The following is a 26,985-nucleotide window of genomic DNA, read 5'->3' on the forward strand; positions in this document are numbered from 1 at the left end:
ATCAGAAGCTTTTTGAGCCACCTGCAAGTTGTTGCTTAGCACTTCCCCAGTTTGAGGGCTCTTTTATGATTTTGATTTTTTTAATTAGAAGAATCCCATGGTTATGACTGAGGGGGGTTGTACATCGATAGAAGTGGAAGGAGAAATATATATATATATATATATATATATATATATTTAACAGTTTCTCACCTAAAATGTAGTATTTGCTGTGCTAAAGAAATAGTTCAGTCTGTGTGCATGTACATATGTGTGCATTCAGTGGCTAGTATTTTTAAGGCTTAACATGGGCACCAACATTGTCATGGTGCATTTAGCAATTGGGGTGTTACAGTTTCTTACACTAGGCACTGTAAACTATTTCAGTCCTGAAATGAAGAAGGAAGTATAATTTTGCCTTTGACAGGTGGGAAGATGAAGAAAAGAAGTGAAAACAATTTAAATACCACTTGGTGCTCAGCAAACATGTAGTAACAGATCAGGTCCTTGATATTGAAGTCTAGATCTTGGGAAAGGAAGAGAATATCATAAAGCTACTTCTTTTTGCATTAAAGCACCATTTAATAATTGGGCAGGGAAAAAAAATGTTAAAATTAATCTAGGAGGAGAAGAAAATCAGCACCAAAACCAGGAATGTTATATAGGAATAAAGGAGACAAATGCTGCTTGTTCTAGTCTGAGCTTACCAAGGAGGGAAGCAAGTGAAAGGAGTCTAAGGTTACACCTTAGACTTGATGCTGCTTTCAGTGGAAATCACCTCCATTTTGTTTTCTTTCTCTCTGCCTCTTCTTTCCTTTTTTTTTTTTTTTCTCCTCTGTCAGACTCCTCCGGATTTTTGAAATGCTTTAAGGAGAAACTGATTCATTCTTTCTCAACACATGCTGTTTTTATTACGCTAGCTAATGCAGGAAGGGACTGATTGCAAAGAAAAACCATTGTGCAAAGCCCTGTACAAATACAGTTACAGGTTCAAGGAGTTCCTAGTCTGAAAAGACCAGATGGACACAAATGGCTGGAAAGCACAGAATACCAAAGGAAAAACAAAAATCCAGCATGTAGCCACATTTTTCTTGCATCAGAAATTGCCAGTGGTTTGGTGGGACTTGCTGAGGAGAAGATGAGGTCAATGGAAGGGTAAGATGAGAGATGGGAGTGAGATGCTGCGAGGAGAGAAAAGAGGGTGAAGAGAGGCAGAGAAGATCAGGAAGGTCAGCTTTGCAGTGGGGCGACCATGCTGAAGGGAGCTCTGTTTTGGTGGAGGTTTGGAAGAGGAGGCAAGACTGAGAGGAATGTGGAACAGCATCAGGGTTTGAACCTTACAAGGCAGGGCCAGGGTGTTGGGCATCCTTGGCTGAAACTGGAAAGGCTTATGGCATCAAGGGCTGAGGTGGGTGACTGCAGGATGATTTTCATGTACAAAACAAAAGGCGGTGCATAATCTTGCAAGGCATTTGATTTAAAATAAACAAGAAGTAAGAACTGTCCAGAGTTCCTCTTGTTTTCCAGTAAAATGGCGAGAGTGTAATTTGGGGGAGGACAGGAACAGTAAGAATAAGGCAGCTAAGCAAGTGAAAATTGACAAAAAATGTATATTAACTCCGGAGAGAAACCAAAGAATAAAGAGAGAAAGATAGTTCTGGTAAGTATACTCTGTTGGAAAACTGAGTGCGTGAAATACAGCTGCCAGGATCCAATACCAGAACTTCCTTGCTCTGCTTATATGAAAAAAATTTCATCTGTATACAAGGGAAATCCTCTCCACTATTGAAAAATCAAGTATTTTTGCTATATATCATAATCAAATAATTACACTTTAGATACTTCTCATGCTAGATTCTCACTTACTCTAAATCAGTTTAATGCCACTGAAGGCAGTCCTGTTATGACATTTTACTCCAAATGAAGATCTTGTACTGTGTGTACAATCTTAAGTATGCTGAAGTTATTTAGCATATTTATTCTGCAGAATAAGTGTACAACAAATTGGAGAGTGTCTCTGTGGTGGACAACTGGTAACTACTGCCCTACAAATTAAACAGTTTCAAGACAGAACAGTGTCAGTGGCTGCTGTTAGATCCATACCATGAAGGTAACATTTTGCTGTGATTATGCACTTCGCCCAGTTAATTTTGGCATTGCCAGGGAGTGGTTGTTGGAATATAAAACTTCCTCAAGTTTCCAACCCAAACTAATTGTTTGGGTTGTTAATGCCGGGACTTTCAAGTACAGCAGGTTGATGATTCAGAACATCGGGGAAGTCAGGCAGAGGCAAGCACCCTGTGCTTGCAGAAGTAAGGTTCATTGGGTATGGTGTAGGCTTTAGCAAAGTTCAGGTTGTTCCTTAGAACAAATTAGGTGGATCAGGGCTAAATCACCTCCATTCACCGCGCCTAATAATACCATTCAGAAACTTCTCTTTTGTATCTACTTTGCTGTAATGCAGGTAGTCAGTTCTCATGCATATAGGAAAGCCACATGTGGTATGGTAGGTCTTATGATCTGAAATTTCTTTGCAAAGCACTGCAGGTTTAAGCATCATTTTTGATCAGTACGGGCCTGTATGTATCTCCACAGCAGCACTTTATTGCCTTTCCTTTCCCCTTTGGACTCTAGTACATTCCTTGGGACCACAGTGGAAATCTGTGTGTGAATATCTTCCTGTGGTGCAGCCATCAGCAATAGCTTTCATTTGTCATCTTTAACTGGGGGACTATGTGAATTGGAAGAAGAACTGAGGGAAGAGAATAAAATAGAAATTATGCTGATCATCTCAAGGAAACGGATGGCCAGAACATTTCAGACAGCCAGAATCACTGAAGTGTGTGTCAAGGAGAGAGAAAGAGAGAAGAGCCATAGGACATCTAGAGATGTGGTTAAAAACCTTCCTTGGCATATGTACTTCATAAATGTGAAGTTGTTTAGCCCTTTATTTTAGGCTTATGGAGGGAGCTGTGCTCCAAGAAGCTCATGCAAAAAGTGATTGATTGGAACAGGGCAGCAATGCTTTGTGATAATGCAGTCTGTACCCTTTAATGCTATATATTACCCTGACATCATTACTAACTAAAGAACGTTTAACGATTGCCCTGTAGGCATCTTGGGTAATTTCCACTGTGTTCCTTGTTACTAGGTCCTGTTTTACTCAGTCTGATGTAATGTGGGTGGCCAGCACAAGTGTTGAACAGTAATTCAAGTTCCTCGTGCAGCGGGGCAGGGTGATTGGGAACAGATAACGCAGTCAGCTCAAGTCAGAACTAAGGCTTGCTGGCTGAGCTTGAGATGATCCCTCAGTAAATGCACCACGTCTCCTGCCAGAAATGGTCTTTGTTGTTGCTGAGAGTGAACTTCTTTTTCCACATTTTGAATTTACTAATCCAGCTGTTGCACTGTTTTTGTTCTTTGCAAATGTTTCAGTGAGGCTCTTGTTGTAGAAGTACTGAAGAATTTTGTGCGTGGTATTTTGATGCAGCACGACTGGCATGTTGTTTAGGCAGTTTATTGTAGCTGTAGGTATGTGACATGAGCAACCAAAACATGGCTCAACTCGGAAACAAATTTGTACCAAGATGCTAAGAGAAAGATAGGTTTACCCAGCCTTTGTTTTATCTGTCATGAAGCAAGGAGGTGAATGTGGTTTCTTAAAGGTAGGTGATAGTAGGATATACTTTGCCCTGAAGCTTGTGTAAGGTGCCCAAAGCAAGATTAGTTATTCATACTTCTACAGTAGCTTTTAGAAGTGTCACAACAGCTGCTTTAAGGACTGCTGGTGTCTGCTGAATCCTTTGTGAACTGCCAACATCCATTCCAACATCCACTGCTAGCATGTAAAAAAAAGTAAAAATAAAAATAAAAAAAACATGGGTGTGGAAAGCTATTAGCAATGTTGGCTTTAGTTTGTGCGTTCAGAAATATCCCCCTTTATGTTTAATTCATTTGCACAGTGGGTCCAGTTTTCATAGCAGGCTTTTAGCTCTTCTTCAGCAAGTATTATGAACATCTGCAAATACGACTTCTACTTTTGAATGCAGCTGCGCAGTAAGTTACGAAGCTTCCTCAGAAACCTCACTCCTTTATGCCTACCCTAACCTTGCTGCCCTTTAAAAGCCAGTATAGCAATTCTGGTAGTTCTTAGTATTGGATTGTTTCTACTACATCAAGCTATAGCACATGAAATATTACCCTGTGACATTTATAGTCATAAAACCACTTTGTGTAGTGCTTTTATTTTTTAGCAGTTTCTGATTAGTGAGCAGGACTCCTCTCCCCCTGCTAGTAAAACAAGATTTGAACGATGCAAATTACAATGGTAATGGTTTTAATCCGATTTCCAAATATTTTGGTAGCACTGGGGCTATATTGAATGGGATTTTTCTGATCTGTAAATGGCCTCTAACAGGGGATGTGTGTAGATATCTTTGATGTTAGATCTTTTTGCTGCTCTTCGTGTTATGGTTCACAGTTTGCTCTTGATCCATCTTAAACCGAGAGTCAGGTTTTCTTCTGTACGATACTAGGTTTGGCAGTGGATGCTCTCAGTGTGCCTCTGTGGATGGGGTGGGTTGGTTTGTTTTACACCAGCAGTCTCATTCAGTCACTGGATGAACCTGAATGGACCTGGCCGTGGCATCGGTCATACTGGTAAAAGTCTAGAGCAACTTAGCTGCAGTCAAGGGGACCCTTGACAGAGAGAGAGAGAGCATCAGTAACTTTTTTTTATTCTCAGTTTGTTCTTGATTGCCTGTAAGATGTATCAGTGGCAAACATGGATTTGGTGAGAGAGGAAAAGCATATAGTGAATTTCATGGAAACTCTGGAGGAAGTCTTTCAATTTGTAATTATACTGATTATTTTCAGTGTGTAGAAACTAGTCTTTGTATGAGATTTTAGGATTCTTCTTATGCTTGGTCTGTGACTACCGCTGTGACATATTTTGCGACCTGTTTTTAGACATTATTTTCAGTGCTTGAAATGGATTTGTCAAAGTGTAGAGAACTTATTTTCATGGAGAATTTGTTTTTCTTCTTTATATACAGCATGGGTTTGAACTGGCACATTGCAGAACACTTTGGCACTGATCCAGCAGAACTCATAACTACTGCCCTGATTTTCAGCATCTGAGCAGTCAGGTCGGAGTCATTATTAACTGCTTTGTTGAACCCAATGGCTTGAGATTAGAGGAAAAATAGGGAAATATTTCTTTTCAGTAATCAATGCCAGTGTAAATTACATATTCTGAAATCTACTACAGCATGCAAACTTTACATATAGGGGATAAGACATAGGGGAGGAGCAAGTCTCAGAATCGTCTTCCATGGATATTCTGTTAATGGATTCAGTTCTGGTTTAGTGATGCTAACAACAAAATTCCAACACTTCATCCATTTAAAGTGCAAAATCTCTACTCAGAAAATGTTCATGTGAGAGAAAAGTACTTTCTTAGTTGATGGTTATTGCAACTTGGGTATGGCTGCTTACTCATCATGGATGTAGAGCATGAGATGCTCCTCTTTGCCAGGATCACGTATTCTTTACAGGGTGTGTTGGGGAAGATTTGTCCTCCTGCCTTTTAGAAATTTGTTTCCCAGGTTGGTTGTCTCAAACTTCAAATATTCCTTCCTTATAATAAATAAATATATAAAACTTAATAAAACTTCCTTATCTGTGTTACTTCAAATAACAGAAAAACAAACAGCCATTAAAATGATTTGGTTGTCATGTCACAGCTGTAATTTTAGTTTTGTTTGGAGCCGTAAGTTAGGGGTGGTTACTCCAAAGATGATCTCCTTTTTTTTTTTTTTTCTCTAAAGGGATAGAAGAACACTTAAAAAATAAATTAAAATTAAACCCACAAACTTTAATACTAAATTTGGATTTAATCTGTAATACAAGACACTCCCAAACCTTGTGTTTCTTTGAGATAACAAATTCATCAGGCAGTTGAAGGCATCAGCTACACCTAACAGTACTTTAGAGGTGTGTGTTATCTCAGAATAGCATATGTCTTGTGATGTCTTACTGCTTAAATAGCATTTGAGGCAAGCTGCTGTCAGCAGAAACTAAATATTTTGGGGGAAAAAAACACAGCCACGAGGGAAATACACAGGTTCTTTCAGAAACATGAACCTCGAGTCTAAACATAACTTTTTTCCCCTCCTTGGAACATTTATGTGTATTTTAACGATAGTGGTTGTGAGCAAGTGTCATCATGCTGAAAGAGTGCAATGTATCATCAGAATCAGGATCGTAGTGGGGTGTAAATGGCGTCTTCTCTTCCCATCCCCTCTGTACCCCAAGGTGCATGGAGCAGATGCTGCATTTTGGCTTTGCCTTTTACATATTTTGTCAAGTTTGTAGCATCAGTGGACCAAAGGTACGTTCCATTTTCTGTGACTAAGCCTATACTCAGTAGGTAGTGAAGCCTTTTTTTTACTAGATAATGAAGCAAGGAGATCTTTCTCTTTCCTTAAAAGAGCATTCAGGAAGTACAGCTTACACTGCACATGGAACACATTAATTCTAAACCCCTTCTAATACTTTGCAGAAGTTTCTTGTCCTTATACATGACTATATCCACACGCATACCAGTTTCCCAGAAATGACTTAACCTTAGGTACTTCTGAAGCCTGGAGAAGCCTTAGAAAAAATTGTCAAACATGGAACAGCAAGTAAAGTTGTAACAGGAAAAAGTTAATTTTTACTTGGATCACTCTGGGACAACAAAATGGGTGCACGTCAGTGAGAATCACGTATTTGCTACTGTCGTGCTAAATACGTTTGACAAGGGAGCCTCAGTACTGTTATTTGTGTGGGAAATACGGGGTGTTGGTTTTTGTTTGCATTAATTTATACACACAGACATGGCATATTAGTTATAATTCAAACATAATCACTTTATTTTGCAAATGGAGTTGTTAGTTTTTTAATCTCTGATGTTATCAGCATGCAAGTGCCTAATATTAACACTCAGAAATTAGATGTTATTAATGCATAATGAAATTTTTATGTGCAGTAAAATTTTCTGCTAGACTGACCTTTCTTGGTTGGTTGTATTAGAGCAAGAATTAAAATCTCTTAGGATATATTCAGTAAGTTGAAATACTTAATTCACTTAACCAATGCATCATGGGAGGTACTCTTTGTAGAGTATTTACTCAAAGTCCAGTTTTGCAACTTTCTTTTGAGACCTGCAGAAGCCAAAAGGAAGGAGCTATGGTACCTAGGAAGGTGAAGTCTGCAATGGCTCCAAAATGTAGTGTAATTAAAAACTCTATCAGGCTGAAAAAGATCAGAGAAAGGCAAGGCAAAAATTCAGGAAGTGTCTTTGTGTATAACATCTATAGAGTAATGTATATAAGTGGGAAAAGGCTGGTGGGTTTCTGGTAGGAATGCATCCAAGTATTATAAACAGCTTGTTCTGGGAGCTCAATAATACTTCTAAACAGACGTACTACAGGGATCATTGCAGTGGCAGGTAACAGAGGGCATGCAAAAGTACAAGCCCAAAATGCGGTCTTCTGCAATAATTGCCGTATCTGGGAATTTGCTTTCTAACGTGAATATATTTGGTCTGATTTATGGTATCAGAAGTACCACACAACGTATACGCTGTAAGATAACCAATCTAAATTTCTTTTGTTGACAGTTCGAAGCATGAGTAAGACGAGAGTGCCATTTCCCACCTTACCTCCACAGCACTGCCTGCGTATGTTGGGCTTCAGTGGGAGCTGTGAGGAGCCGGGTGTCCTGGCAGCACCTTGAGGGATGCAGCTTTAGGGCAGAACACTGCTTGCCATTGTGACAGCATAGGTGGGACCTGTTTGGGGGCATTTCCCTCGATCCAGCTAGCTGTGGTGGTCACACAGTTGTGGACCACATGAGAAGTGCTTTGGGGTTTCTGAAAAGGAGGAGTAGAAGAGTTTGTATCAAAGAGGTGGGTTTGAATTTAGGCTGGACAGTGAAACTGAGGAATGTAGGAGGCCTCGTGGGCAGCACCTGGCTGAGCCTGGTGGAGTGGCCATAGACACCGCTGAGCATTTACTTTTTGCTCTCTTACAGAAAATCTCATGTTAACCATTTCAGTTTGCTCTTGTCAGCCATTAACCGTAGGTTTGCAGAGGAATTGTAGCAAATGTGAGCCTTACGTAGAGACTTGAAAAAAGGGTGAATCGATGGCAAAAGGAAGTAAGCTGGAGGTAAGCATTTTATGTTTCTGTAAGTGGTGTCACGGCATTAGCTTGCTAATGGAAGGAGGGCCACGAGGACAGCCCGGCCCTGGACCAGCACGTGCTGGGGAGGTTGGCACGCTGCGAGGAATTAGGCTGTGAAGACACTGTTGGCAGGCAAAAAATCAGAGTTGTTTAAGGGAAGAAAATGATTGAGTGAACACAGAGAAAGTGGAGTACCAGGGAAGGCTGCAGACGAGCATAATCCTGGCTGTGTTGGGCGGGAAGTTTGTCAGCACAGGAGGTTTAGCAGAGCAGCTGCCACAACCCTGCAAGAGCAATCCCAGTGCTGAAGACAGGGTGAGGAGGCAAAACAGGTGAAAGAAAAACAGATACAAGTTTCTCTTAGGTCCTGAGAACAACAGAAACTAATAGAAAAAGAAGCGATAACAGCAAAGTGTATAAATGAGGGGTTGCCTTTTGGTATGTTCTGTATCTTAGTGTTTCACGTTGTGAATCGTAAGGGTGCCTATATTATTTTGTACTTTTTCATCTGAGTGCTTGAGTGTCGTGTGGTAATCGCTAGGTTTGGGAAAACACTTTGAAAGAAGACATTTGCAATTCTCCATCTGTTTCATTTTCCTGGTGTGTGGGGGAATAGAATAAGCATTTTTTTAATTGAAAGTGTCATTGAGTGGGAAGATTAAAAATGATAAAGTAATGGACTTTGAAAACATGACTGTTAAAAGTGATGTGGCTAGACCTCTTGGCTTAAATGTAGCATGTCATTTCAAAGGCACTAAAGCCAGATACATAACTTGCCCCAGATGTTTAGATTCAGTCGAGCAATCCCATGTGGTCCTTTGAACAAAGATGCCTTACCCGTAATAATGGTTATTTTACAAATGATACTGTAATTCCAGATACCTTTCTTTGCCTGTATTTTAAGACAAATAAGTTAGCACTGATGGCAAGTACTGTGTTTGTCAAACCAGTTTCAAAATCATAATGCATCAGCAGTGTTATTTGCTTGTTTCAGATACTTCAAGTTTTTTTTAGCTGCATTTCTTTCTTTCAATGAAATTAGTCTGTGGACAGCTAAGGTTGAACGCTGGGTTCGTAATCAGTTTTGCTAATACAGAATATTTTATTTTCTGTTTTTCCTTTAATTTCAGTGACAGTTACGTAGTACCAGAACTTCCATTAACTGCTGCTGTTTATTCCTTACCCTTAAGCTATAGTCTTTTGTTGCAGCATGGCAGTGTTGACCCTGGAACCAATTACTGTGTAGAACAAGGAGAAGATGATGAGGCTTATTCTGTAGCAATTGTTTTCCAGTAGTCTTGACGTACGTAAGTCTCTTAGTACATGGAGCAGTATGATAGACCTGTTTAAGAACTTCGTAACACTACCTGGCCAAAAACATCAGTGAAAGCCATTTAAGACAAATGAGGCTTTTTTGCTGATCCTCCTATTTTACAATCCTGAAAGCGGAGCTGGGAAGGCTACGGAATTCTTCCTGCATGCGGGGAGTTGGGATGTTCTCCATTAGTTTTGAAGTCTGTCTCTTCACTGGAAGTGAGTGCATGTGCAAATGTCATACAGATGTTGTATAAAAGCTTAATTATGCCTCTCTCTTACTTTAAGCTGTGGTGCCGTTCTGTTTTGACTCCCCCACCCCCAAAAGGCTTCTCCTGAGAATGGAAGGGAAACCATTTTCCCATTATTTCCTTACTCAGGAGTTAATTATATTCTGCACTGTGACTGTACCTCAGCAAAATTGAATGGAAAAACAACACTCTTTCAACAAAAGGTGGAACTTTTTAGGATAGCTTAGATTTTCTGTTCTTTTTCAGGAATTAGAAGTTCTTACGAATTTCAGATGAAAAATAAACCCCATTCCAAAGTTACGTTTTCTCCACACGCTTTACTTCTGAGACAGCTTAAATCTATCTGCTATTTCCTCACATTAGGTTGCTTGTCATTGATAGCCAGCTCAGTTAAATTGTCACAGGTGCAACTGAAAGTGGCTAGTAGGGACTGAAGAAACACAGGTAATCCCGCTTAGGAAATCATCCAGTAGCTTGGAGTTCACTTGCTGCAGAAGGCCAGAAATACAGTTAGTATTAGTAGCAGTTTAAAAAAAATAATAAAAAGGGAAGGAAAAAAGGAAAAAAAAATCATAGATCGTGAATCAAAATTAAAGGGCAGATCTCTTCTCTGTTTTCTGGAGTTATGTGTATTATCGCAGCACTTCTGTATCTGTACTCCAGAAGCCATCAAGAGAGAAATCACCTGATTATGCTGAACCTGAAACTAAAACATTGCCCTCCAATGCAACAAAACAAACCAAATCATTCTTACAAGGTGTCTGAGAGCTGACTTGTTTGTATTTTCAGATAGGAAATAACAAGAATAGTCTCGTAATTGTTATGAACAAACATAACATGGAAATTTTCTAGTCACCTGAATCATGAGGTAAAGAGATTTACAAGCTATGTTATCTTAGAATGGATTTTGACACTTTTATGTATATGAAAGAAGATGAATTGACCAGATCTGAGATGCTTTTTTTTTTTTTTAAATGCTTGTGCAGCTTCCTGTCTCTTCATGGAAAAATTGTCAGCTTTGGGGGCAGGGAGGGGGATTTGTTCCCAGAGAAAATGAAGATTGAATTGCATTATTTCACATGCTATTTAAAAGAAAATTTTAATAACCCCTTACTGTCCATCAGCTCTGTCAGTTCAAAATACTATTTTTTTTCTTTTTCCTTGGTTCTTTTAAAGGAAATAGTTTGCATTTGCACAGTATCATGTCTATATATTTTCTTTCTATCAGAAGCAGAGTGTCAATGCCACCAAATTGTTTTTAAGTGGAATGCTTGGCAAAGTCCCCAAGAGAAAAAGTAAAACAAACAAACAAACAAACAAAAAAAAAACAGCTTTGAACAGCGATCAAAACAGATTTAAGGAGTAGATAATGGTATATCTGAGAACCACGAAAGTGTTTATGACCAAAATCTTCCTGCGGGATTCCCCACTGTGTTACTATTTTCAAACATACAGCTGTGTCTAATTATCTAAAGGTGATGTGCCATGCAATTAATTAATGTTGTGTGTCTGAAGAGACAAGTAACAGTACATCTGACCACGTATGTGGACAAATAACCCAATGTGGATGCAGTATGTACATCCAAATGCATGAAAGCAGACCTGGATGTTCACAAACCATTGCCCACCAAGCTTGTGGCCTGTTACCATCCACTGTATTCAGTATGGACAAAGGCATGTGGAAATGTAGTAAGAAGGCAGTGGAGAGAAAGCTGTTAAATTGGGAACGTTTAAAGTTCAGTGATATCTTAGTGAACGCATTTCTAAATTCAATTTCAAGCCATAAATAAAACAATCCAGCAAATGGTTACTGCAAAATTAGAGGCATTGTGACTTTGTAAAAATTTCTGAACAGCTGATATCATGACCCTGTATTCTTTGTTATTTATGGAAATGTGCTACTTGGCAGATTGTGGAAATGGCTGCCTGCTTGTATATAAGTTTTGAGTTGCTCAGAAGTCAGCAGCTGCATTTTTATTAAAAGCTTAATAAAAACATAAAAGATGGAAAAGACAACATCTCTTTATTAATACTTAGATATGAAATTCTTTAAATGCTTTAAACATTCAAATCATTTGTGTGAAACAAAAAGGCTGGTAAAGCTTTCCCAAGTAAATGACTGTCATCAAAGCTTCTTTCCATATAAGGCTCATATTTCAGATCTAAGCTTAACTAAAAAGAACAGAAATATATGATCATTATGTATTAATAAACGACTGCCTTCTGATTGTGCGGTAATTTTACAGGGGTTTCTTTAAAGTGCAATTAGTTTTTTCTTACATTATGAAGTTCATTTGGGCTTTAGATCTTGTGTTTTGCTCAGATGTAAGGCAAAGCTAATCCTCATAATTGATTTACTAAATGTTGCTGTTTGCCTATCCGCATCAAATATTGTACTGGTCTTTCGACCTTGGAACTAGCTAAGGAATGATGTGGAAGCTGCAGAGTTATGTTAGTGATACATTCTTTGTATGTAATCAAATCCGTTTCCCCCTCTGTCTTCTCTCTCACCACTCTTCCACCATACCACCCACTCAGCCAATTCAACTGCAGATTTCTTGATGAAAACTGTTCAGTCTCTTCAGTTTCAGACCCGTGTCACCCACTTTCTTCGCTGTCTGTAGCTGTAAGCCTTGGGAGTGGAGTAATGAGGATTTGCTCCATCAAAAGTAACCACTGACCGTCCACGCTGAAGGTGTTGACAGTCACAGAGGCCCTGACCACTACACACCAGAGCTTGGCCTAAGAAAAATATTCTAAAGTGAAATGGGAGTGGGATTGTGTTTTGCTATTTACATGAAATGTAAGAAAAGGGGTGCTGTTGTTTCATTAAGGCAAAATGTTAATTTGTTTCTGGTCAAGAAGTGGCACCACAGAGCTGATGAGAATGACGAGTGGGTGATTGTAAGAAGTCAAGTATGATACCAGTGTTACAGAGTTTGGAAATCCAAAAAACCAAAGTATGGAGGTTCCAAAACTCAATCGAAATAAACAGAATTTGTCTCCTGCTATGAAAAAGTGGAGATTTGAACAAAGAATTCTTCAGGCCTGATTTCCTAATAGGCTGAATTGGAAAGATGGCTATTGGTATGGAAAGGTTGAGGTTTTTCAAAAGGACTGGAGTGTTATTTTTTTTCTTCTGTTGGACATGAACTTGGAAATGTTTCTGTCTACACAATACATAATACTAATTTGCTAAAGCCCAAACAGGTTTTTTGACAATCCTTGCACTTTCAATATACTCTGCCCTTCCGTATATGCAAAGAGAGAGCCTTAAGGCTGGTGTCTAGACAGGGCCTTTGTTTCAGCAAAGGGAATGAAGAGCAGGGTGCTCTGATGTCCCTGAATTTGTGGAGGAATCTTTCTTTCTACTACCTGCCTTTCATATTTAATGGGAAAAAATGTTACATTTCTACTGTGTTCTGGGATGTATGAAGATAAGGAAGGTGTTTCAGGTGTTGCTCGTCAAAGGATGTAACTACATCATGGCTTGTTCGAACACCGCTGATTAGCTGCTGCTGTAAGAATTAAACAGAGCTGCTGTTTTTAGACAATCCCATTCAATGGCTCAGGCGGTCATTGTAGTAAAGGATTATTCTGACATTATAAAGCAAACAAAGAAGGCTCAGTGAGTTTGACCTTCTTAAATCTGAGATGAAAATATGAGCTGTTTTGTACCCTGTAGTACGTATTTAGAGCCCAAGATGGTGATTCTTCAGTGCAGTCACAGTGAACTGTAAATTATCATATCTTGCAACTTAATAGGTATGTTAGTGGTTAACAGATTCCTATTTGGCATATTAACCTTGCTCCTAGTTTCAAAGGTGTTCTGCCGTTTGCCTACATTGGAATTAATGCCGTCAGTGGAGTAAGTTACTTGGATAACAGCTATTTCAGGTTTCATATGGTGTATGTCATTTTGCACGTTTTAGTTCCTCAGGCATCCGTTTTAGTTTGTAAATATAGCTCTTCCTTTTTATTACTTATTTAAAAGGTATCATCAAAACATTGCCCCGTAATGGTAAGGCTCTTTATTCTTTGACTGTGGGTCAAAGTCACTTTATCAGGAAGACACATACTAGGTGCTCAATGCAAAAATACGTAAGGGAACGTGAGTCAAACGCACTTTTCAGACCTCAACTCAAACAACCAAGCTTTTTAAGAGATTTAAGACTGAAGCCTCAAGTTCAGATTTAGTTGGTGTATTTCTTTCTTGACAGTCAACTGTGCATGAAACACTGTTTGCTGTATCACAGGGTAGTGCCTCGGGTCTCAGAAAAATCCAGCTTTTGTCTTCAGATAATCTTCATTACCTCATCACCGCTTGCATCGTTGAAAATAGTTCCCTATAGTACCCCTCCATCCTTCATCTGGAGTGCTCTTTGCTGTTGGTGAACGGCAGTTTTAGAGTTTTGAATAATAGGCTGGGACTCAAATGGATAACCTCTATCAATTATTCATGATAGATCTCAGAGTAGCCAATGTACAGCACTGACAACATTCATGCCTTTTTACTGTTGTATGAACTGTAAACGATACAGTGATTGACAGACTACGGGTGACCCTTGGTCATTTTTATTAATTCCTTTTTCTGAGTTTTATAACCTGGTTTTCATTGCTTATGCTATGGAGCCACTGGGTTTTTAAAAACTGCAGCTGTCCAGAGCTCAGAGAGGCTCTGAATTTACTTATCTATTCATATTCTTCAGACCAGTTCTTCTTCCTTTGAGATTAGCAGTTCTTTCACCAGTGACTTCAGCAGGATCATAACAGGATTCTTGTTTTACATACTTAGAACGATATTAGGTAAATGAAATAAAACATGGTTGGGAGATCCTCTACTATGGCTGATGGTGTCAGCCAAGGAGTTATCTATGGGGAGTTGTCTTCAACAAAAGCAGAGAAAAAAGGGGTTCTTTTCTTTTGCTCATGGCCTGTTTCTGTGGTAGATGAATACAAAAAATGGACTGAAACAGTTAGAGGGTTGAGGTGTTTTGCTTCTTACCGGTACGCATAAGGGAGTTTCATTGGATAATCACACATTACGTAGGCTGTGCTGCGAAGAGCCTTAGATGCAAATATAGCACTACAGAATAAGATGAAGTTTTAAGTGCATTTAGATCTGTTTACTCTGAGTCCTACTGGAAAAGTGTTTTCTGAAGTCGAGAATTAGAAAATGCTCAGTTTTGCATTTGTTTTGCTTATGGAGTACAGTGCTTACAAACAGTGATTTGCGTGTTTACTAATTGGTTTGAGGATGTGCTGTAGGTACAGATATACACTTATTTCTGCATTTGAATATGCTGTTCACCGGGAGTTCACATAAAGGGTGTGTTCAGAAGATAGGAGTAAAATTCAGCCAGACTTGGGAGGAATCAACACTGGGGCCTGTACAGGAAGAGAGAAGCGAGTGGGGGAAAGTCCCAGACCACGGCAAGAGCCAAAAGTAAACCCCAGCTGGAGAATGAGTACGAAACACCTCTTTCACAGGAGGCCTTGGTGCGGCCTGCATTGCAGGCCCTGCCAGCAGCATGGTCTGTTAGGTTTTACAGAGTGGTCATCCCATGGCTGGTGTAGGTCTGGTGGGAAGGATCCCTGGTGCAGATACAACTGTCAGTCAGGTGGCACTTCAGCTTGGTCTTCTGTAGAGGGAGGAGGTTTTGACTGCAACAACAGAAATGGCAGCCTTGTCAGGGTATCTCCATCCATACTGATGGTCCTGTGGTGTCTGACTTTGGCTCCTGGCATGGATGTGGCCTTGGGACTCTTGGCTTGGGGTACCCCACAGTGACACTATGGCTGGTCTCTAAGTCTGATCCTCGCCTGCTTGGTGAGGCATCCTTCTCTGTGAGGGACGGGTGACGGGCGTGGTGGTGGCTTGTGTTGTAGTAACAGCTACGCTGCTTCTCTGTTGTGGGCGAGGGAGCTGTTGCCCTTGGTGTTTGCACAAGCGGGGAACAAAAAGCATTTGGAAACCCTGCCTCATGTGCTTATGAGGTCTCTTCAGTCATAGGCATTAAACCAGGAAATCTCTTCCCTCAGCTTCTGCCTTTTTTCCAGGGAAAAATGTGGGGTGGGGTTTTGCCGTGCACACCATAGACATGCAGGAGACTAAACGTGATGTGTGGCCGAGCAATTCAGCCGGAACACCTGAGTCCTGCTCTGGCTGCCTTTCCTTACCAGGGAGCCCTGCAGTGCCAGTCGCCTCTCCGCAGAGAGCCGCTGTAGTCGTGGTGGGTCGTCAGTGTAATTTAAAGAATGGCTGTTCTCCACTCACCGGTCCACCTTAACAGAGCCTTACAGGCTAACATATTTTGTTGATCAGTGTGATTCCAGCTCCGCAGTAATATGTAGACTAACCAGATGGAGGCTTGTACCTCTTGCGATTGTAAAATTAACCAGAATCATTGATAGTTATGAGAGTGATGACGGAGACCCAGGCGCTGTCAGAACAATGTGCTTTGAGGCATGCTTAAATCTGTTAGTAAAATATTGCATGTTTGTGCATGCTCGGTACACAATGCAAAAACACTGCAAAGTGCCTATGCCTCGTTTTCAGCTGTGAAGGTGAATAATGTATAAAGGCTAATTGCTACTGAATTTGACTCAGCAAAGAAGGGGCAGGTCCTGCCTCATTCAGAGTCAAATCCAAGAAATTTTAGTCACACGTCCAGGTGTCTATATTTTGTCTGCCTTTTTTTTTTTTTTTAATAAGTCAAAATAGGATTTTCTAGCTTTCTGAATAAAAGAAAGCTTTTGAATTGGAACCTAGCGTGAGAACTTCCAGGGAATCAGTGAGAAATTTCTAAGAAGCAATTGGAAATAACAGCGGAGAAGGCAGTGCCATCTCTATTCTGTCCCTGCCACAAAACCCACTGACGTACTGTGGAACCCTGTTCATTTACATCAGTGACTAAAGGACCTATTTAAATGAATGAACTTCATGAATTAATAAGTGCAGGGGGAAAAAAATGCATTACAAAAGGTACTTTGTTCTTAGATGTTGAGACTAAGAGTTTAGTTTGATATTTCATAACACAGTGCTGACTGCTATTTGGTGTATTTTGTAATATGTCCCCTAGTAACATGAGATAGCATTACGGATTCCTGCTATTAAATGGTTATTCAGAAGTGTTGCACTACAAGCAGTTTTTTGCTTGTATGTGAATTATTAGGTGTTTGAATTAACAAAATGTGGATTAGCGAAGTTTTTGCTTTGCTAAGAGTACAGCAGACACTTAAGCCATTTGGTCGTCAGCTAGAGTTATTCTGTGTTTGACCTTATCAAAATAATGCCTGCTAGTGCCTCTGTAATTAAACATCTGTCAGGATTTTCAGAATGCCCTATGGGTTTTCTTTTGGGGAGGGGGGAGACAAGCCCCTGCTCTTAGGGGTGAAAAAGTGGAGTGTGTAACAGCAAAATGCATTTTAGTCATTTTTGCAGGAGGGCAAACTTACGAGATCAGCAGCTTTCTCCTCCATTTTGGCTGATGTAAATAAGCAGTGAATTTATTGAGACATCCGGCGCAAAACTGGTGTGAGAACAGAACTTTGGGCCTCCTGTGGCAGCTTGAGCAGATGGGTGCTTCTTCCTATTTCTTAAAAACTGAAATGACAGGGAGATTAGGGTTTTAAAATCACAGCTTCTGTTGCATGCATTAATTAAAGGGTTTTAGTGTAATAATTCTATCTTATTGTTCTAAAGCATACGGTCAACTACTTTCAGTTTTTTTTTTTTGAAAGTACTCAGCCCTTCTCTGGAAGCCACGGCTGTTTGTTCAGTTAAATTCCTTCTGATTAAAGCTCCCTGAATAGTCATTGCCATCCTATACCACGTTCCAGTCTGCTTCTCTATGCTATGCTGATAATGGGGTCACTGGGAGATTTCTGAATTATAAGTTGTAATCCAAGGTATAGTGCTTCAGAGATGCTTCGCCGCTCAGCACAGTCTGATGCGCCTCCAAGTACCATTGTAGCACTTGGGGCAGTGGCTCATATGTTTCTATTCCTGGCTTGTTTTCCTCACAGGAAGCAACATAGCAATTTTGGTTATTTCTTATCAGGCCCAAATTATCTTTTTTTTTTTTTTAATGTAGAAATGGATTGGAATCCAATCCCTGCAGTGTCCTAGCAGTACTAACATTTTTCTTATATATATAAATATATATAAATAAATTAAATAAATTTTCTTATGTATATAAATTAAGATATGCCTGCAATAACCTATCCTTTATCACTTTTTCCCTGCAAAATATAAACCTGCAGATTTTACTAATCTGAAAATGGCATACATTAAGGGTGCTGATTTAGCAGCCTCTGACAGGAGAGGTGGGGCTTCTCAGCGGTCTTGTGCTGATGGGCTACGACAAGATTGTTTTAAGATAAAGGCCGTTATTGTAACTGTCATGCGAGTTTTATGTAAAAATGTCAGTCCTATGGATACTGTGGATTTGGCACCATTTTGCCTTTTCCAATAAAACTTAGTTCCCTGGAAGAGCAGATGTTCCCTGGAATGAACTCCTTCTGAGGAATTAACTAATTAAGCAGGTCGAGCTTTTGCGTTCTTCCAAACCATGTATCCTGAGGCTGTAGTGCGGTGTCAGGGCTCTTTGGCAGTGCTCGGTAGGCACATAGGTTAAGGCTGGGTGAAGACAGTCTGCCAAGCAGATGATCCAGTGCTGCAGTTCAGCAAGGGAAGGGGCAAGAGCTGTCAGACCAACCAACAGCTTTTAAATTGATGAGGAGGAGATGTGGTGGAGCTGGCATCCGTTTCCAGCAAACTGCTGGCCAGCCTGCTGGAGTAGCAGCGCAGCGGCTGAGCAGGCAGAGGTGATTTATCCTTTCCGTCTCTGACCAGCATCACCTGCTAAACGAGAGTTTTGCATCTGGGCTATGCAGATATTGTCATCAGCTCTAAGACTGGCTTAGCACTCAGTAGTAAAATGATGCACACCATTTGTGGTTCTCTTTTTTTCTTTGTTTGGCCAAGCTGGGGAGCGCCACTCCCAGCAATTGGGAGCCAGCACCTCTCAGGAGCTGGGTTGTTGTTTGCCTTACGAGGTGCTGCATCTCCCTGTAACAAGCTATTAAGTTGTTAGGGCAGGCTGATCTATCTTTAGACTGTATTGACCCATGATCACCCCCCAGTCTCCATGTCTTAGAGGACAGACCACACCAAATAAGGGATTTCTTAGATCCTCTTAGATGCGGGAAGGAGCTTGGTAAAAGAGGCAGGTTGGCACCCAACTCTCCACAAAGCACTCACAGTAGCAGAGGCTGTTGATAGTGCGTTTCTAGGTTTGGAGGAGTGGAAAACCTGCAAGGCTGTTTGAAAGAGAGGTGAGACTTATTCAGTGGTGGCTCTCCATTTTGAGGGTGCAGCCGTCTCTTGCATAGAGACTGCAGGATGCAGAAAACAAAATCAGTAAGGATTTGGGGTTGAGAAGACTGGCAGAGAAATAGACGCGCTCTTCACAACTCTCCTTGAATTATTAAGCATGTCAGTCTGTAATTTGGAAGCAACTTTAACTGAGTTAATGCTGATACATTACATTTCTTTTTATTTTTGCAATGAAGGTTAGAACAATTTCATGAACTTAAAATGAGTCTAAGATCCCAATATGCATTTTTTGAAATACTGTTTTTATAAGGGTGATATTATAATTTTTAAACCACTGCTTTCCACAGAAAATAATTAATTTCTTGTGATTCAGCAATGTTGTTACACAAAGTATTGCTTTGTTGTTTTTCTCTCTTCTACCTAGTAACAAGATGACTCAGATAGTAACCTGGATAATTAGATGACACAGAAACAATTTCTGTTTTTTTTTTAAAAAAAAATAAAATAAAAAATTATATTCTTAACACTACAGGTCAAGCTTGTGACCAATACAGTTAGGGGATCAATTTCAAACTGAAATAGGATATGCATAAAAAATTCAGCTTCATTTTTAAGGGCACTGCTTAGTGTAAATACAGGAGTGCAACACTGCAGTAACGATGAATTTTAAAGTAAATAATACAGAGGGTTTTTTTTTTTTTTAGAAGAGCTCACCTGGTACTTGCACTTTAGACTTGTTTGAAAACAAGGGGTTTTATTTTACCACAATGTTAAACGTACTCCTTAGTTTTAACTGCTTTGTTTCTGCTGAGAAGATTTCCAGGATAAAACTTTACTTCACTTTGATGTCCAACACTAAGCAACAAGAAAGTATCTAGCACAGTGCAAGTGCCAGTAAAGTTCAGCTATGTGAAATTCCTGGTAGTTTAACTGAAGTCTGAATTTTATGTTCAGGTGGAGGGAGATTGAGTTTTTTTAGGAAAGAGTTATTGCCTAAAGGATGTTTTTCTACTTACCATAAGCGCAAATAAAAAGCATTGAAAAAATAAAGTTGGAAAAAAAAAGAAAAGTGGTGTGGAGAGATGTTGCGGGGAGGAGAAAGGCGATGGGCATGTAAAGTGCTGTTTATTTTAAACTGCTTTTTCATAATGATTGGGACTATTTTGTCTTATGTACTTACCTAAAGCTTCACTGCAAGAGTTAACTTGAGTGAAAAGAAGGAATAACCAGTCTACAGGCTCTGATCCAAATACCCCGTTGTAGTAAATGAAGATTTGGATTTGGATTAGCTGAGAAGTTGCAATTAGTAATGCTGTTCTCACTGCATTACATCTTTGAAAACTGGCAGTGCACCAACTTAAGTTTCCTGTCCTGACCAGGGCAGATGGGCACAAGGAACCACAACTGAACTTAGGCTAGAGACTACATGGAGAGTTTAGTCAGACAGAGGACAAATCTAACTTAGCTGGAGTTAGGAGATGCTCTTACTTCTGAGTAAGAGTACTCTTGTTCTAGAGTACGGATGACTTTAATCTCAGAGGGACTGAAGAACTATCTCGTGGTCATTTATGGTAAAAAAGCATGTGGTAAAACTGAAAACTGTAACTTGGAATGTCTTTGGATGCCTTTAACTGCGAAACCATCCGTCCTCTGTGATACATTTTTCTTATGGAGCAGAGAGTGGAGCACGACAAAATTACTGAGAAAGATTATTGCTGAGTAGCAAGAAGGATGTATTCTCAAGGTGGTGGAAGGATGTAGAGGCAAAAGCTCCAAAAGGCACCTTTATGGTTTTGACTAAGGCAAAACAAGCTGTAACTAGCTTTTCCACAGGCTGGATAATACAGAAAGATAGCTAGGAAAATTCAAACAGGAAGGACAAGGCAGGAAATCATTAGAGGAAAGCCCTTTCATGGGAGCTCAAAAGAGATTGAGAGGTTGACTCAACTTCGTAGTCTGCAGAAGGCACTTGTGCTGAATTCTGCATGGCTGCCGTGGAGGGTGGGTTTCACAGTTATGGTCTGAAATATCAACCAATTAAATATAGCCCTGTACTAATGATGCCCTCCCAAGGAAAAACCTGCTTGCAAACCCCAAACAAGGTGGAAAGAGGTAACTTTTAGTGTAGAATCTTTAACAGTTCTTTAACAGTAGACAAAAGAAAGCTTTAAAGACTCTCTCTCTCTCTCACACAAATAAACAAACAAAAAGTGTGTGTGCATGTGAAGTGTAGACATTGACCTTGGGAAAGTATGTATTTCATCAACAAATACGTAAGACAGCCTTGGAAAGTCCCTTGTAAGGTTAGTGCTCATTTATATTCTGACTTTTTGAGGGAAACATTCATTCTGAAATAATGAAAGAATTATTAAATAAATTAAACCTACACGTTTGAAGTGTTTTTTTTTTTTTTTTTAAGAACTCAGATCGGAAGCACCTCTTTTTTGTTAAACTTTCATAAAACATCCTTAAACTGCATGTTTAGTATTTGCTACTGTTCCTCTCAGTTCCTGAATACTCAAATGGCAGAGTGAAGCATTAAGGAAGAGTGCTTGGTTTTCTCTCATTCCTCAATAAGCTAAAATGGAAAATAGATGCCAATCAAAGTACCAAGTGCACTTGGGTGCCTAGCGACAGGTATCATTTCCAAGTTTTCAGAATATAATGATATATACTCACTCGTCTGAAAGCTATGCCCTATTAATTAAAGCATATGAAGTATGCTTTAATGCTAAAGCAATAAATATTAAAAAAAAAAACAAAAACTACCCCAAATCCTTAATTGCATTAACAAACCTAGGACTTTGAATCAGAAACTGCTCCCTAAATCCTTTATTTATTTATTTATTTATTTCTGCTGAGAATAAAGAGTTGGCTCCATTTATTCCATTCCTGGTCTTTGTTTTAGACTTCAAGTTGAATACCAAACATAAAAGAGTAATTTTTTCGTTGTTAGGTTTGGCAAAATTTGAAGGATCTTTTTTACATGCCCTCTGCAAATATTTCCAGTTTAATAATGTGTTGCTGCTGCATCTTAGCTTGTCTTCATCTAACTATAAAACAGCAGTCAGAAATGACCTTGTGGCAAATATTGGATGCTATCTTCATATATGTTTTCTTGTATGCGTTACTGCTCATTGTTTTACTTTCCTGTTAATTGTTTGTAAGTGAAGCTTCTCCCCCTCTTACAGCACTTTTACCTTTTTAATCTGTAAGAATGCTCTTTCAATTTCAATTGCTCTCTGCAGGCAAAAGTTTTACACTTGTGAGGTCTTTATATTTTCTTCCCCCACACTTTTATATTTTCCTGAGTGTCTGATAGAAAAGTTCAGGCGATACTTTCATGCAGAGAGATGCATGTGGGCTGATTACCATACATCAAGACTGACTCTGAAGAGAGAGATACAGATTGGCATTACCTCATTCTGCTGCTGACTGCACAAACTTCAGCCCGTTTTGACTGAGATCCTTCTATGTAGCAGGAGCAATGGACAAAAATCAAAACCTCTGTATATGAGTTTGGTTTTTTTTTGTGTGTGGGTGTGAATATGTTGTTTCTTATTAAAGTAACCTGTATTAGTCTGTTAGGGCTATTTATTTCAAGGGAGTTGTAGTTTATTTTTTAAAAAGGGGGAGGAGAGGGGGGACAATATAATATAGCATATTATGTAAAAAAAAAAAAAAAAACATCAAGGCTCTGTATTTCCTGTCCTTACTGTTTCTTTACTCACACCCCAAATCACTCGACCAGACATGCCTTCATCTACAAGAAGGCTTTTATACTTTTTGTGCTTGTGGTGGTTGCATTCACGTTCACCCAGGGTGAGTTTTGCTTATCATTGTTGAACATGTTGGAATACCGCTGTCTTCTGTAGCCACACAGAAGAAGCATCTTCTGCTGCTTTGAAGTATGGAGACGCACAACCTCCACCCCACAGTGCCACACACTTTATCATTAAATACTTGAGTCCCATGACACAGAGATATAAAGATATGTATTGTCAATGGACAGCAGGGAAGCTCTGTTCAGAGACTTCCTCAGGGTAGAGAGAGGATGATTTTCCTAAGTTCTTGGTTGGTGGAAGGTGTCATGGGAAGCTCTCAGAGCTGTCGGCTGCCTGTTCTCGATCCAGTTGCTCTCTCCCATTTTGGGAGAGTGAGGAACTTCATATCACCTGTCTGCAGGTGCTACACACATATACCTAGTCCAGCCACCTCTGTCCATGTAGCTCAACCTCTGCATGGAGGTGGTGCTGCCCTAAGCAGAAGGTGTGGTGGGGAGGAATCTTGCTGAGAGCTGCACCTTGTGGGGCAGTGCTGTCCCTGGGGGATGCTTCTGCGGGATAAATCCCTTTTTATGCTTGTTTTATTCCTTGTTATGCTTGCTTCGAGTTGTTTTCTGGGCAGAGGACCCAATGGAGACCATGGGCAGCTCCTGGTGCCTCGGGTCACCAAGCTGTGTTTTGGCGGCAGATCTCCTCAGGCGCTGAGTTGGCAGTGAGGAGGGGGCGGTGGACATGTTGTGGGAGTGCTGCTGTCACCCGTGTTTTGTTTTGTTTGGGCTACTTTTGGGGCTGCTTGGTACTGTTTTGGAGCAGAAGGCCGAGGCCCAGCACACAACAAACAGCACGTTACTGTAAAGGCCTCAGCGCTAGGCCGCGCCGAGGCGGCGGCGGGGCTCATCCGCTGGGCGGCGGCGCCACCTGGCGGCGGCCGGGCCCTGGAATGGCACTGACAGCGCGACTTTTTTTTTCTTTTTTTTTTTTTTCCCCCTTTTTCCTTTGAATATAAAAGTCCTGTTTAGCTATGCTCTTCGGGACACAGAAGCTACGGTTGTATGTTTGTGAAATGTGAGGTGCTGCAAATAAAGAAAAACGCATAGCGCAGCATTTTAACTTCATGCAGAGGGAGCCCACCAAGGTGAAGTCCACCAGAGTTGTAATGATTTAACTGTGTGTCTTATTTGGTGTGGGTAGGTAATGTCATTAACCACACCACCTCTCTTGTGACTGCTTTGAGTTGCTATTTTCCTCTTTTGACTCAGGAAATGAAATCTGAAGTCAGTTTGATGCGACGTCTGTGCCACAAAGGCACAGTTAACCACCTGAACCTTGTGCATAGCAGCTGAACTAACTCATGGGTTAAATATATCCTAGTGAATGACTCTGAGGAGGATTTACCAAACACTTCATTTTTCTGACATTGGTTTAAACTCTGTCTTTGCTACAGTGATTATGGTAGTACTTCTTGGTGTGATTTGGGGGGGGGGGGGTAGCTGTGCAATTGTTTACCTGTCTTTTTGGAAATACCTGGCTGAACAAACAGCTTCTTTCTCGGTATGGTTTTCTGCTATTTGAGAATCTGAATTAACCAGATGTATTCCTTAAGCCCACTATTCTTCAGGCGAGTTTTATTTCTGTTGACTGGAAGCAGTTCTAAGGAGTGAAAGGGCTGGGATAGGGAGTGTCTCATCTTTCGTAATAGGAGGATATGAATAAATGGTAGGTAAGTGATGTGGGTGATCTGAGGAGCTCTTTTTTGGTAACTTAATCCTTTTTTTTTGGTGGAGTTTTATGTGTGTAACAACAAAGCCTGCAGCTGATACCCCTCTCAGGCATTGGGGCTGGGAGGTGGTTTGGTTACCCTTGTTCCCCTCAACCCTCCCCAGTACACTGGTTAACCCTGCTGGAGTTCCTGTGACCCACCGTGTGCTGATGGGAGAGCAGATGGCCCTCCTGAAGTTCAAAAAAAATCAGTTCCCTGTTAAGACCTGAACACCGGGGAATAATTAACACCGAAGCTCCTCAGGAGGAGAGGTGTCAGTACTGCTTCTGCAAAAATATACCAGACCCCAGCTCTCACACAAGAAACAGTGCATCTTTTTCCCTGTTCTCGGTGGGATGTTCCTGCATCACTCCAGTTTTTCAAGTCAGAGGAGAAGGGTTTTGCACTGAGATGGCAAGTGTCTTTCTATTTAAGGACACCTCATTTCAGTAGCTGATGATGAAAATTTTAAAATCTCCTTTTGGTAATCCTGAGGCAGGCACAGGGATTTTTCATGCTGCTTTGTATGGGCTTGCTCTCAATATGGAGGCGAAAGGCAGCAGTGAGGTTAACAAGGCCTCTCACCCAAAATGGTGTTTGCAGGCTACTGCAGATGCTCATGAAGAAGCTCTTTTTCAATCAAACCAAGATTGCAAATTGCCCTCGAATGTACTTGCCTGCTCTCTTGTAACATACGTAACAGCACAAGGGCTGGGGAGAGGTAGGAAAGCTGAAGTACTTTCCAGCCCTTCTGGTTGTGTGTATGTGTGCGCCTTTTCCTAATCCTTTTGAGAAGGAGAAATTCCAAATTAAGCCAGCCTGTGGCAGTGTTTTTCAGCATTTCTTTTGCTTCTGCATTTAAAGCTTAAGCCTTGGTACTAATTGGAAAAGTTGGGAAGCTTCCTATGCGCTATATGCAATAGTTAATTCTAGTATTTAACATTTTAGCATTTTAACACAATCCTTTATTTATTAAAATGAGAGTATGTTATAAATAATCATGACTCACAGGTGCAGAATTACTAGCTAGTTGTCTATGAAGCTTATTTTAAATGCGATGTGTTGCTATTCCTTTTTTTCTAATAGATTTGATTTCTCACCCCTTCCTCCTTTACCATAACAATGTTTCTATTATTTGAAAGATTGAATAAAACACATTTACAGACAGTTCTTCTTTTTTTTCAATACATCTTTGAGACATCCCCTTGTCTCCTGACCTTTCTGATCTACATTATGCACCGTGGCATGATTCTCATCTGACTTCCTCCCCAAACAGAGGGCTTCCTCTTTCTTAAAATGGGAAGCCTACACAGCAGAGATGAATAGATGCTGGAATTTCTTGCATCTTTTAGATTACATCTTGAGAAATATGTTTTATTACTCATTCTGCAAATTACAAATACTTTAAAAAGCAAGAATTTAAGTCAGCTAAGGATTTTGGTGCTCCAGTGAGCTCTAAAATTTACCTCTCAGTATAAAAGGAAAAGTGTCAGCAAAAAATTAAAACCCCAAATTCCTTTAAGAGCACTGTTCAGCCACAAACAAGTGCCTTTTCTGCGTTCTTGTTCGTGGTGGTAGGTTGCAGGGCTCTTTGTCTATTAGCTCTTCAGGGGGATTATGGAAGTTGCCAGTAAATGACTGATGTCTTTAGTGATCTCTGCAAGGCTGTCACAGAGTTGTTTCAAGCCTGTTCTGAAAGGCCGTTTACTTTGTTGGAAATGCCTCCCAGAGTTATTGTGACCATTTCCTCTGTTCCCGCACAAAAGAGCAAGGGAGGATACTGGATAGAAAGGGAAAGGGAAAGGAAATGCTACTTACCTAGCAATTAACCAGACTGTGAATATCGCTGCCGTATGAGGTCAACTGGAGCAAATGCCACCATTGGTGTGCTGGAGGCTCAGCAGAGGCAGCTGGGTCCAGCAGGCAGGGCCTCGAGCCTGTTTTCAAGACCTTTGGCACAAAGCTGCAGGTTTTATGGCACGTGTATGACTTTTTGGTGGCTTGAACCCTGTTCCCAGTGAAGGGTGTTGCAGTCGCTGCAGTCCATATGTACATCATTGGCTGCCCTTGTGGCTGCAGCCACATCATCCCTGGTTGCTCTGGTTCCCTTGGTTCATCCACAGCAGAACTGTTAAAAACACCTTTTGATTGATCCATTGATAGCTTGGAGCCTTCCTGCTGCTGAGCCTCACTGGAGGAAACTCTGTGTCCCACGCTCGCCTGCCCTGCCATCTCCTTCCCCCCGCGGTGGTGGGGAAAGCCTGGCTCCAGCAGTCTGGCTCCTAAGTCCTTTTTCCTCTGATAGCCTGAAAGAAATGGTAACGTAAAG

At 40.5% G+C, this 26,985-nt stretch overlaps 1 protein-coding gene and 1 long non-coding RNA gene across 11 annotated transcripts in view; one reads left to right on the forward strand and one right to left on the reverse strand.

The window, feature by feature from the left end:
- ZNF516 (zinc finger protein 516) overlaps positions 1-26,985 on the forward strand; it is a 186,062-nt gene that overhangs the window by 114,266 nt on the left and 44,811 nt on the right. The gene's annotated exons all lie outside the window — the stretch shown is intronic.
- Positions 742-26,985, reverse strand: part of LOC308189042 — a 36,843-nt gene continuing 10,599 nt past the window's right edge. Inside the window, exon 2 of the long non-coding RNA XR_013945975.1 lies at positions 742-26,962. This is a non-coding gene — a long non-coding RNA (uncharacterized lncRNA). The remainder of the gene's footprint in view (positions 26,963-26,985) is intronic.

The sequence above is a fragment of the Anser brachyrhynchus genome (genome assembly GCF_964034855.1).
Source record: "Anser brachyrhynchus genome assembly, chromosome: 2".
Lineage (NCBI taxonomy): Eukaryota > Metazoa > Chordata > Aves > Anseriformes > Anatidae > Anser > Anser brachyrhynchus.